The sequence below is a fragment of the Lygodium microphyllum genome, chromosome 3 (assembly GCF_053477565.2).
Source record: "Lygodium microphyllum isolate KBCC chromosome 3, Lygodium_microphyllum_v1.1.10, whole genome shotgun sequence".
NCBI classification, from domain to species: domain Eukaryota; kingdom Viridiplantae; phylum Streptophyta; class Polypodiopsida; order Schizaeales; family Lygodiaceae; genus Lygodium; species Lygodium microphyllum.
In genome coordinates, this window is record NC_141137.1 from 43314222 (window position 1) to 43325529 (window position 11308).

Here is an 11308-nt window from a genome sequence, read left to right on the forward strand (position 1 = left end):
GTGGCCCCCTCATATCTCTATGTTTTTTTGGTGATTTTGTAACAATGTAGTATTATTCTCTTGACAAAAAATGAAAATATGATGCATGCTTGGATTCTTTTGTGCCTTGTTTTTATGCTTCTTTGGGTGTCATCACTCTCTCAAAATTGATCAAAGATATTTAAAAACATTTATACAGAAGCTTATCTAGTGGAGAATAATGACATCATCTTATCTTCTATCCTAATTTAATCTGTGTCACTCTATCACTTATTTTCTTAGTTCTCTCACACGTCTCTCTTTCTCCCCTTCTTCCTCTTTCCCTCTCTCTCTCTCTCTCTCTCCCTCTCCCTCTCTCTCTCTCTGTGAATTGAAACTTAAGGATTAAACAATAACTGTGAAGAATAATAATATCATAGAGATTTAAAAAATCAAGATACCTCCATTATCACTTGATTGCTTGTAGTATCGAGTGTTGAAGAGCAATATATCTTATAGCACAGTACTCAAGAGAGGGAGATTGCTTATAGTAGCAAGGTAGAGAGTGTTGTAGATAGAGATTATTTGATTTCAGCAAATGCTATCAAAACCACTCTTGAGATTGCTTGTTGCAAGGTAGAGTGTTGTAGATAGTATTGAGTGTTTCTTTAGAAGAATTCGTATGTAAGAAACCATATTTTGGAGGGAAGGAGAAGAGTACACAAAATTTTGGACAAAGCTAGAGCTTTGAGAGGGAATAAAGAAATGCCTAAAAATAGGCATATAGTTGTCTCAAAACGATAAAAATTTACAAGGAAACTCTTAAGTCAAAAATGTGTCTGTGGTTAAAAATAATCTTGAAATATGATGTGTACGTCATTTTATATCATTTTTTAACTTCCACCCTTTTAAGAAGTAAGAATGAGAATGATTCATATATATTTTCATGTTGAAAAGTCACGAGGGCATTAAAGAGTCATAAATTAATGATTGGCTCCATTTTTAGAGAAAAAATAATTATATTTTTTTAGTTATGAGGATATTGAGAAAAAGTGACAGTATCCTACAGTTTGGGAATAAAATAATAGGTAAAATCTATTGAAAATACAACTACGCGATTTACTTGATTGTAGAAGATCTCTTATTCTAATATTATTTTGGAATCTCTACACAAGAAGTGGGAAGTAACAAGCTACTGGAGTACACCAAGGGAAGTCAAATATTTAAAAAGCAAGAGGCACAAATGTCAAGGAGCATTCAAAAGTGACAGCCTAAAGGAATAATGATTGCATCCATTTGGTTTAAATTCAAAGCTTGAAAGCTCATCAAGCTAAAAAGAAAAACAGAAAAACAACATAAAAACACCACACACTCTAGAAAAAATAGGAATTAAGAAAGAGGACCAAATAAGTTTTGTAAAATCATTTTTGAGTACCAAGCTCACTCTCGTGAAAATTTTAATTAATGTGCATTTAATGATGCAAAAGTGAGTGGGTTTCGACAATTACATGGGACACTAGGCTAGGCTCAAAGAGCAACCATCGAGAGATTATGTGTGATCGGCACCTTGAGATAAGAGGTCTACCCCAAATTTAAATCCAAAGGCCACATATATATGGTGGGAAACCTTATTGTAAACCATTCCTATGACTAATGCAAAGCAGGCTTGTCTCTTTCTTCTCCACTATCTTTGCTTCCATCTCTATATTGCCATCTCATGCTTGCAGAAGTTTTGAGAGACACGAGAACTTATGAGCTTGCTGTTGGTATTTGTTGCATTACCTCATCCCTTCTCCTCACCTTCTAGGGATCCTTCAGGTTGTGAGGTGCAGAGATAGAGAGCTAAAGAAGGCTTGGAAGAGAGAGAGAGAGAGAGAGAGAGAAGAGGCAACCTCACTAGAGCTTGGAGAAAAGGCAATGGAGGACATATCCTTGCATGTGAAGGACAAAGCACAAGAAGTGTGGAGCTTGTTAGGGCATGCATCCCTCGATTAGTCAAAGCTTGGGAGCTCGTGCAGATTTCTAGACTACATGAGGTGAGTTCCGTTACACCAACTAATATTCTCAACTTATCTTCTTGCTTGGTGGGCTGTGAATTTGTATTCAAGGCAAGTCAAGAGAGTGAGAGGAAATGGTAGGAAACCTCAAGGGGGGTGAGAAACCATGAGCAAATTTGACTTAAGGGACCACATGATTGATATGCATCATTCTCTCAGATTTGGCATGTAGGCGAAGTGGTCCTACATTTTGGTTTTGCTATTGCTGGGACTCAATGGAATCCATCTTGATGAGTTTTCAACCATACATGGCGAGTAAAATATGTTGTATTTGAGCTAGATGGGATTTCTTTCCATGATAGGTTCAATGCAGACATCTCACATATCATAGTTAGAAAGGACGAATTGGAAAGAAACTGATCCATGGTGTGCACTTGTTTTTTTTTTTAAATAATAGACATGGATTTTTGAAAATTTTTGGATTAGGATAAAAAAACATTTTTTTAAAGAATGATTCAAAAACGATAAAATAAAAATAAAACTACTCTTGCTTGTCGAAAGTGATACGGTTGGCATCATAGGCAACAATGAGGACTCTATCATTTGAGCATGGGGACTGATAAGTCATGAAAAATTCCAAAAAATTACTAATATTTTATTAATTTTTATGAGTTTTCATTATGAGTTTCATTAGCATGTCACAGGTTGGGAGTTTGATGGCAACTAGCTAATTGTGGTCAGCAACCAACTACCCAGAAAAGCCCTTAACTGTGAGTGTCAATGCTAGCAACAAACAAGGTTGAAGGATGCATCCCAAGAGTATGAAAATATTGATGGTTTGATGTAGCTAAGTTGAATTTACTGAATTGAGAGCTTGGCGGGGGAAACTCATAGAAGCAGCCATGCTTGTTACAATTAGATGCATCGCTTGTGAATGAAATTTTGATATGAATCAGAAAGATTGAAGCACATGATTAATGTTGAAAATTTAATGAATTTTTCCATTATTAATAATTGAAATTCATGTGGATTAAGGCTGAGAGAAAGAATTGATGATGGGGTAGTACAACACTACAAAATAATCTAGTTACAAGTATAGTGCAGGTAGTTTCAAGAGACTAGGACATGCATGCATAACAAGAGAATGATGGGAATGAATGTTGGCTTCAGCTAATTCAGTAAGAATTTTAGTTTTTGAATGTCTGATTATCATGAACAATCAAAAATCTATGACTAGCTACTTCGTCTTTTACTGAACACTTATTAGTGCTGCCTGATTGTTGTGGAAATAGTGTGATTATGAAGCTTGTCATTGAAAGTGTTTTTCCCAAGAAATTGGATGGGTTTATTACTAAATATTACTATTTGAACTCTTGGAAAGTAGTGAAAATTTCTAAAAACTCATTGGTTACATGAAGTATAAGCGCAAGAGCTAGATAGGGTTTGACTAGCAAGCTTACGAGGCCTATAGGGAACCTCTTCTTGGTCATGTTGATGATTGAATAATCAAATAGGGCAATGATATACTTTACTATGTGAAAGAAACAAAAAAATCACTAAAATATGATTGTAACTTGAGGTATAGGCTGGGCAAACCACTTGACCCAAAGAAGCAAACTACCTACAATGATGCCACCGTTGGCTGGTCAGACTTAGTGAAAGTCTAAGCCAAACTATGTGAGCCATCAAAACTCTCATGGTATTGATCCAAAGAAAGCCATAAAATTGAAATTTTTCTGATAATCATTGAGAATTGACCATGGTTATCATAGGCATCACCTATTGCAGTGAGTTAGTCCTTCGAGGAGTGTCGACTAGCTCGTCTTAATGGGACCCAAGGGTGTAGAGTTTGGAGAGGTATGAACCAAGGTAAGAAAGGACTTCACATGCATTTTAAGTTCACAAAAATTACTATTATTACCAGCCCAAGAGGTGCATTGAGCAATTTTTAAAGCTTAGTAGGCTCTTCGGGGGGCCCCAAAAGCTAGTTTTGGGACTCTCAGGGATAGTTTAAACAAAATTGTAATCATGGGCTCTTCCATCAGGCTCCATCATGGAATTTCAAGTTTATAAGGGGGATGTTTTGCACTAGCAAGAGCCTTACACACTCAATCATTTATTGTGGATAGGTTGATTGATGGAAAGCTTTCAATTAGTCATTACTGCCTAGCAATGAGATTTCCTTTTTGGGATTAGAGGGATGACTTGCTTATGTTTTGGTGGTCTACCTCCTTGTGTTCAAGATTATCAGGTCATTGGCAATGAATCTTCTCTAAAGTTGAATGGGGTATCTTACGACCTTGTAGAATCACAGGCAGACTTTGACCTCTAACAACAACACATCGTGGAACACTATGGATGACTGGGAAACCTCCTTGAGGACCAACCAATTGCATGAAATAGGTTAAGCATCTTGCAAGAAATATTCAAGTGCCTTCGGTTTCCACTTTTCCTATTTGCTTGAGTCACACACAAGTTGTGACCCTTTGATTAAGACTAAAGGTGGTGGAGGCTATAAGTCCCTCCATGACTTCCAACACCTTGAGACTTAGGATTTGAAGCTCTTCTAATCCAAGAGAGACCAAATTAAGGTGTGCAGGGGAGTCTAGGGTCAACGCACACATCCAAACCTTAAAGAGAGAACTACCATACCAAAAAGAAAAGGGAGACTTGAGTGCCATCCTAGCCATCATCCAGGAGGGTTGCAAGGCGACATGTGAAAGAACTTGCAAGTGTGCTAATGCTACACCTAATCGAACCGAAAGTAGAAAGTATTTTGAGCTTAATAAGAATCCCCATAATAGGAACCTGTACTCACGTACATTACTAATGAATATATATGTGCATCACGTCGGTTCAAAATAAGGTATTCTTAAAATACCATTTTTATGTTTTATGTAGGAAAAATTCACATATAAGGATATTTATAAATAGGTCTCAAACACACGTGATGTAGAGGATATACATATGGTAACTTCCTTGAAAACCCATAGCACCTTATCTAGGCTTCTTAACCTCATTGAAATGCTTGCCACATAAGAACACCTAGAGACCATGGTAGAAAGAAGCACAAAAAAATCCTTGGCATTTGATGCAATGGAATTTCCAATCCATATTCATTAGCTAGTGTCACTTTATGATCAACATACTCTTGTCAAACATAGAGGAAGAGAGGTAGAAGAAATCATACCAAATATAGAAATAGAAATGATACTCATAAGGGAACTCATTAGGAAAGTTGTAAGATTCACACACAATCAACGAGTATAGAAGTAAAGGAAGGACACCAAACTAGGACAAATCCAATGCATCTTGGATCTAGCGAGAGGAACCACCGCACGAGAAGAGGTAGGAGAAGCAAGAATACTTGATGCAGACCTTAGCCCATCGAAGCTCTCGCTCAAGAAATTGCTAGACCACACATCAATAAAAAAGGGTAGTATTGCACTAGCTACGACACTTGTGACCACTCGTTTGGGAGCAACACCCAAGAATAGGAGCCAAACAAAAATAATAGTCACAGAACAAGTGGACAAGTAGAGGGTAGATGATGACCCTTATAGCTTCATTGAGTAGTTTGAACAAGTCTATTATGTAAACAACCTCATGGATGTATAGAGCGCAATCATTCGGGTTGTCTCTAATTTTCACGCTCATGAACCTAAGACAAAAAGATAAGGAGGAGATTCTAGACTACATCACCCAAGTGAGAAGCCTCTATGAAAATATTCCCTAAGCTTAAGAGACCTATGACTAGGATAGTGCCAATAGTGTTTATCACGGGATAAAAGAACAAAGAGGCCTTGGCAAGATTTTCAAGTCTGTAGTGAGATGTCTTGAACAATGTGTTTGATGAGGCCATAAGGGTGGACGAGCTGCTAAAGGAAAGAAACTAGAAAAACCTCAAAACTAACAAGAATCATCACTATCCATATCAAAAGATCCAGCATTCGTAATGTGCACATGACCTTTGAAGCTCAAGAAAAAGGCAAGAGTATGGATTTCTCCCATGAGATGTCTAATCTCAAGCTCAAAGTGATGAAGCTTCAAGATGCTCTATGAAGACCTACAAGGACAAACAATCGATGTGTGCACTCTATAGTAGTAACCATTGACCAAAAGAATATCGAAAGCTAAGACCTAGGACTTTTGCCCATTGCCGTAAGCACTAGCATGAAGCTATTCATTGCGGATTTCCTCAATGCTTGCCATACGGGCAACCCTACTAGCCACAATATCCAATGAATCACCCCTTCTAGTTTGGTTGATGAGATCTATTAGCTCTAGCAAATCCCAATGAGGAAAGGCCCACTGCACCAAGGGTAGACATCAATCCAACAAGAATACCCACACCTAGCACTAATCATCACCTTGCCTCAAAGCATCACTTGTGTGCATTATGAAGAGGACCCCCTTGATGAGGAGCCATATGTTAACCCCTATATCTCTATGATGAAGAGGGAAACCTGATCCTTATGGACTACAAGTCCATGTCAATGATGATATTGGGTAGAAAAAGAGGACGTGGACCTAGAGGAATGTAGTCGAGTGATATGCTAGAATTGTGGCCACCCTAGATACATCTCCTCTCAATGCTTGAAAAATGAACAAATGAATAACGACAAGGTTGTTGAGCTGCAATGCCTTGTGTGAGGCATAACCCATTTATACATTGATTGCCTAAGAAGAAAGGCATCAACAAGTGGCTCTAACATTTCATCAGTTCCCTTGGGACTATTTGAGATAGAGACTCTTAATGATGATGCAATGCTCACACCATTGAATATGATGACTTGGGTACAATTGAAGCGATTGGGGTGACAATGCCTGGACCTAGCAACATCGATGTATCTTCCATGAGCAAGAAGAAGAAGAAAAAGAATAAGAAGAAGAAGAAGAGAGTGGAAGGAAAAATCAAATTAAAAAGAGATAGTGTAATGACATTGACATTAGGAAGGCAAGTGCCCAATGCAAAACCCAAGACATCTATACCAAAGATTGAGAAGAACGGGAGTGCTAAAGTAGCAGAGTACCTCAACCCTAGGCATCAAATGGAAACTATAGAGAAAGTGTGCGGATGGGTAGAAGAAGCTCATGCACACATGGGAGGATCCTTACCACATCATGAGGACCACAAGGTATCTAGCATAGAGCCACCCTCCTCACCATCCTACTTGAGAGAAGTTACTAGCCATGGGCAAGAACCTCGCCGTCAACTAAAGGAAAGCACCTTAAAGAAACTCAACCCCAATCCCAAGACTTTCTGAACTTTTATCACTCCTTTCCTCATCAAAAATATCAAAATTCTCTTGACTCTCATTCTCTCTCAAAGAACATGAAAAATCTTGGTCCTTAAAACAATCTGGTCTCTCATTTTCTTCTTTACAACTTAGATCCATCTCTAGCTCATCTCTATAGTCCTCAAGCTCCAAAGTATCATTATCGATTTCTCCTCTATACTTAAATCAATAATCACTAGACTAAAAGTATCCCTGGTCAATGGGTCTTTTGTCTCTTGATATTTAGCAATTTTCACTTCTTCCTCAAAGGTCTTAGGGTTCTTAATATCTCTATTTTCACTCTCCAATCTTGTGATTTCAGCCCATTTACAAAATACATTATCTTCAACATAACTGGGATTATCTCACCTTTTGACAATATCAAACTCTGATTCCACAATCTTTCAAATTCCTAGCAAAATCCTCAACACAATGATCATATTTTTGAACAAAAGTTTCTATTTTTGCCCAAATCTCACATTGTCTTTCTCTTTTGTAAAACCTACATAAACAATCATTTTTAATGGTCTCATAGTCCAAATTTTGTCTCCTAAATTTCAGGCTTCTCTCAAAGTCAAGCAACCGATTTCATGCTTCTCCCAGCAATTGATACTTAAGAATCTAGAGTTTAGCTTCAAGATTGGTTATTCTCTCTATCAAACAACAGTACAACTCTATTTTTTCTAAAACTCTTTCAAGATCTTCTGTAGGATAACCATGGAACTCAAAAAAATCACTAGCCATTTTCAATAATCAGAAGAAATCAAAACTAGGTCACACACAAGTAAAACAACCAAGACAAAGTCAATTTTGGAACTCCTCCATGGGGGCACTAAAAAGAGATGTTACACGAGTGATGATCGAGAACAAGTCTCTCTCACAACCCGATAACTAGACGTTAAGGAGTGTTGGTTGGGTAATTGACTTTTTCTGATGCACAACACAACTCAAAAAAAAATTAAATATTCGACAAACACCACAAGCCACACATAAAACGGAATAACACACAATGCCTCTCGTAGCTCAAAACAACCCAAAACCCAAATGTGGGTAGAGCATCACTTCAACACAAATTTTGAAAACACCAACAATTCACACAAAAGTCAAAACAAACTTTGAAGACAAATCCAACATCATGGAAATTTCATACGTTGATAACCTTGGGATGTCACTCCTTGATGTTTCAACATCCAAAATCTCTAACTTCACAACTAGCAAGACAAGAGTTCACACTTCGGTATGCGTCCCTTTTCTCTCCTCACTCACAAGACACAATTGGAATCAAGAAGGAAGGCCCCTAAGACTCCTCTCACACCTCCTTATAAATTTTTTCATGTACACTCACATACACATTGTGTTTTGCTTTCCCAAAAAGCCTAAGGCTTTTATGCCTTTATCTTTTCCAAAGTCTAAAGAACTCAAATGTTTTTTAGAAATAAAAGGCCTTAAGGATTTAATGAAAATGAATAGCTTTTTTGAGCTAATCAAACTATCACATTACACTGCCACCACACTGAATATATGCCGACATTCAGGCCATGCATAAGGTCAACAAAATGCCATCTTTGCCTATCTTCACAGCCACCAAATCTTTTGTAATTCTATGCAGTTTCAGATTGCCTACGCTACATCACTCATCCTCATCAAGCCGCCGTATTCTGTCTCATTTACAGTCGTTTTTCCTTCGTTAAATGTCATCCTGCAACGTGATTATGCCATCATCACTGTCATGGTTCTACATTTTTTAAAACACCATCATATCATCAACAACGACAGTCGTTAATAGGCTCCACACATTTTCCCGGTACATCGCCACCTTCGTGCCATCAATAGCTATGTCATTACAACACCATTAATGCCTTTGTGATGCCAACTTCATTGTCAATAATACTTTATAATAGTGGTTGGCCCAGTGACATATTTGAAACAAATAGCATGGCGGCCCACCTTGTCACGTGATTCACAACCCATTTCATCACATACTCTTCTTGCCATGCTCATAGTAGCCACACGCCTAGGTTGAGTGTACCCAATCTTGCCATAGCTTGAAATTCAAATGCTGAGTTTAGTTAGCTTGCTTGATGAGGAAGAACCTTCCTCTTGCATGTTTTCATAGCAAGAAGATCTTAAAAACCCCCCTCAATGCTTTAGCTCTATTGGCACTTGGGTCTTCTTGCGATGTTCTTTCAAACTCTTGCAATATGGACCTTTCAAGTCTTGCATATTCTTGGAATCTTCAAAATGAATCTGTATTTTCATACAATGTGCCCTAGCAGAAATATGATATGAAAGAGAACTTTGTGCACAACCATACAAGATTTGAGAAATGTGCAATGTCGGATCCATGCTATGCAACCATTCAAGTGATGCTTCACACAAAAAATTATGGATGGACTTGAAGAAATGTGCCTAGCCTATCCAAATGTGCTTGTGCATCATGCATAATGCAAACAAAGTTCATTTTTAATTTAAGATCCTTATCCTCACCTCTCAACACTCAAAAAATGAAATGTAAATCTCTGCTCCACCCATCCAAAATCTCACAATCTCTTTGGAAATGATGGTCCTCAAGATATTGACCAAATAAGAACAACCCATCTCACAAATGGCAGCGTCCTCCATGACCCTCTAACTCACCCAACCACCTTGCACACTCAACCACAGGTTCCTAATTTGGTGATGAATATCCCAAATATCATGCGTGCAAGAAAACAATGTGTGCTAAAAGGGAGGTGCTCTCTCAAGTGCACGTGCATCTAAGATTTATTACATATAGCTGCAGCAGGCCTCATGCTGTGCTAGTGCTCAACGATGGTGCGAAATGTGCATAAACCCAACCCTTGGCATGGAAGTATTTGATAAGAATAAGAGACGACCCCCAAGTGCAATGCATCAACAATTGCAACGTGATCCTCTCATGAACTCATAATCCCCGTGATGTGCAAGAGTCTCAGCAAGAAAACAAACCTTGTTTGCCAATGTTCAGCAACTAATAGCAAACTCCAGCTTCAACCTATCCAAAAAAATACCAAGCTTGACCAAGGCTATCAAGTTTCACACTCAACAAATCAAAAAAAGTGACCAAAAAAAATCCCAACCTAAACAAACATCAAAGCAATCAGTCACGCAAACAACTAAGCTAGCAAAAATCAAACCTTGACTAGGGGTTTTACATTTTCAGAAATCCAACCAAGCTAAACAAACACAAGAAATCTAATCACAAAACATCAAAGCAATAAGTCATACAAGAAACTAAGCTAGCAAAAATCAAACCTAACTACATTTTATTTAAGGGTTTTACATTTTCAGAAAAACGCTTAAGAATGTGTAAGGTAGCATCTGCCATTGGAACAAAAGTTCAATGCCAGACGAGCAAACAAAGCTCAAAACAGCATGGGGAATGCATCCATACATCCATGATCATGTAGCATGTGATAGGAGCATAGACCTCAAGGTAATCTCAAGCTCGTGGGTGTAAACCAATGTAGCATTAAAGCATAACCCACGCAGGAAGTGACAGCCCCCATGACATCCAAGGCAATGTATTCCAGCTTTGAAAGTGGAAATGTAGCCCAAATATGAAGCTCAAATTTCTGCCATAGCATAGTCAACATGGGAGCAATTGTATCCAATGTAATTAGTCCCCAAATGCCATAAGTGCTTCAATACATAAAGCTACCCAAATACGGCTAGAAGCAATGACCAATAGTAGAAATCTTTGCAAAAATTGACATACGCCAGTCCAAAGCATGAAGCTCAAAGCATATCCAAGCAATGACCAATAGTAGAAATATCTACACAAATTGACATATGTCAGTCCAACATGAAGCTCAAAGAATATCCAAGCCTTGTCATAGCATCCAACATCATAGCCATTTCCACAATAAGCATCAATAAAGCTTGTGACATGAATTAGTGGTTGTCCCTATGAGTAACTAGCATTTTCCCTTGCTTTCAACAATGATATTTGTGTAAGACTAAGCCAAATGTGGGCTTAGATTAGCCCCAAAAGTGAGCCAAAATCATGGCACAACTTTATCATAATATCCTATCATCAAGGAAATTGTATATGGG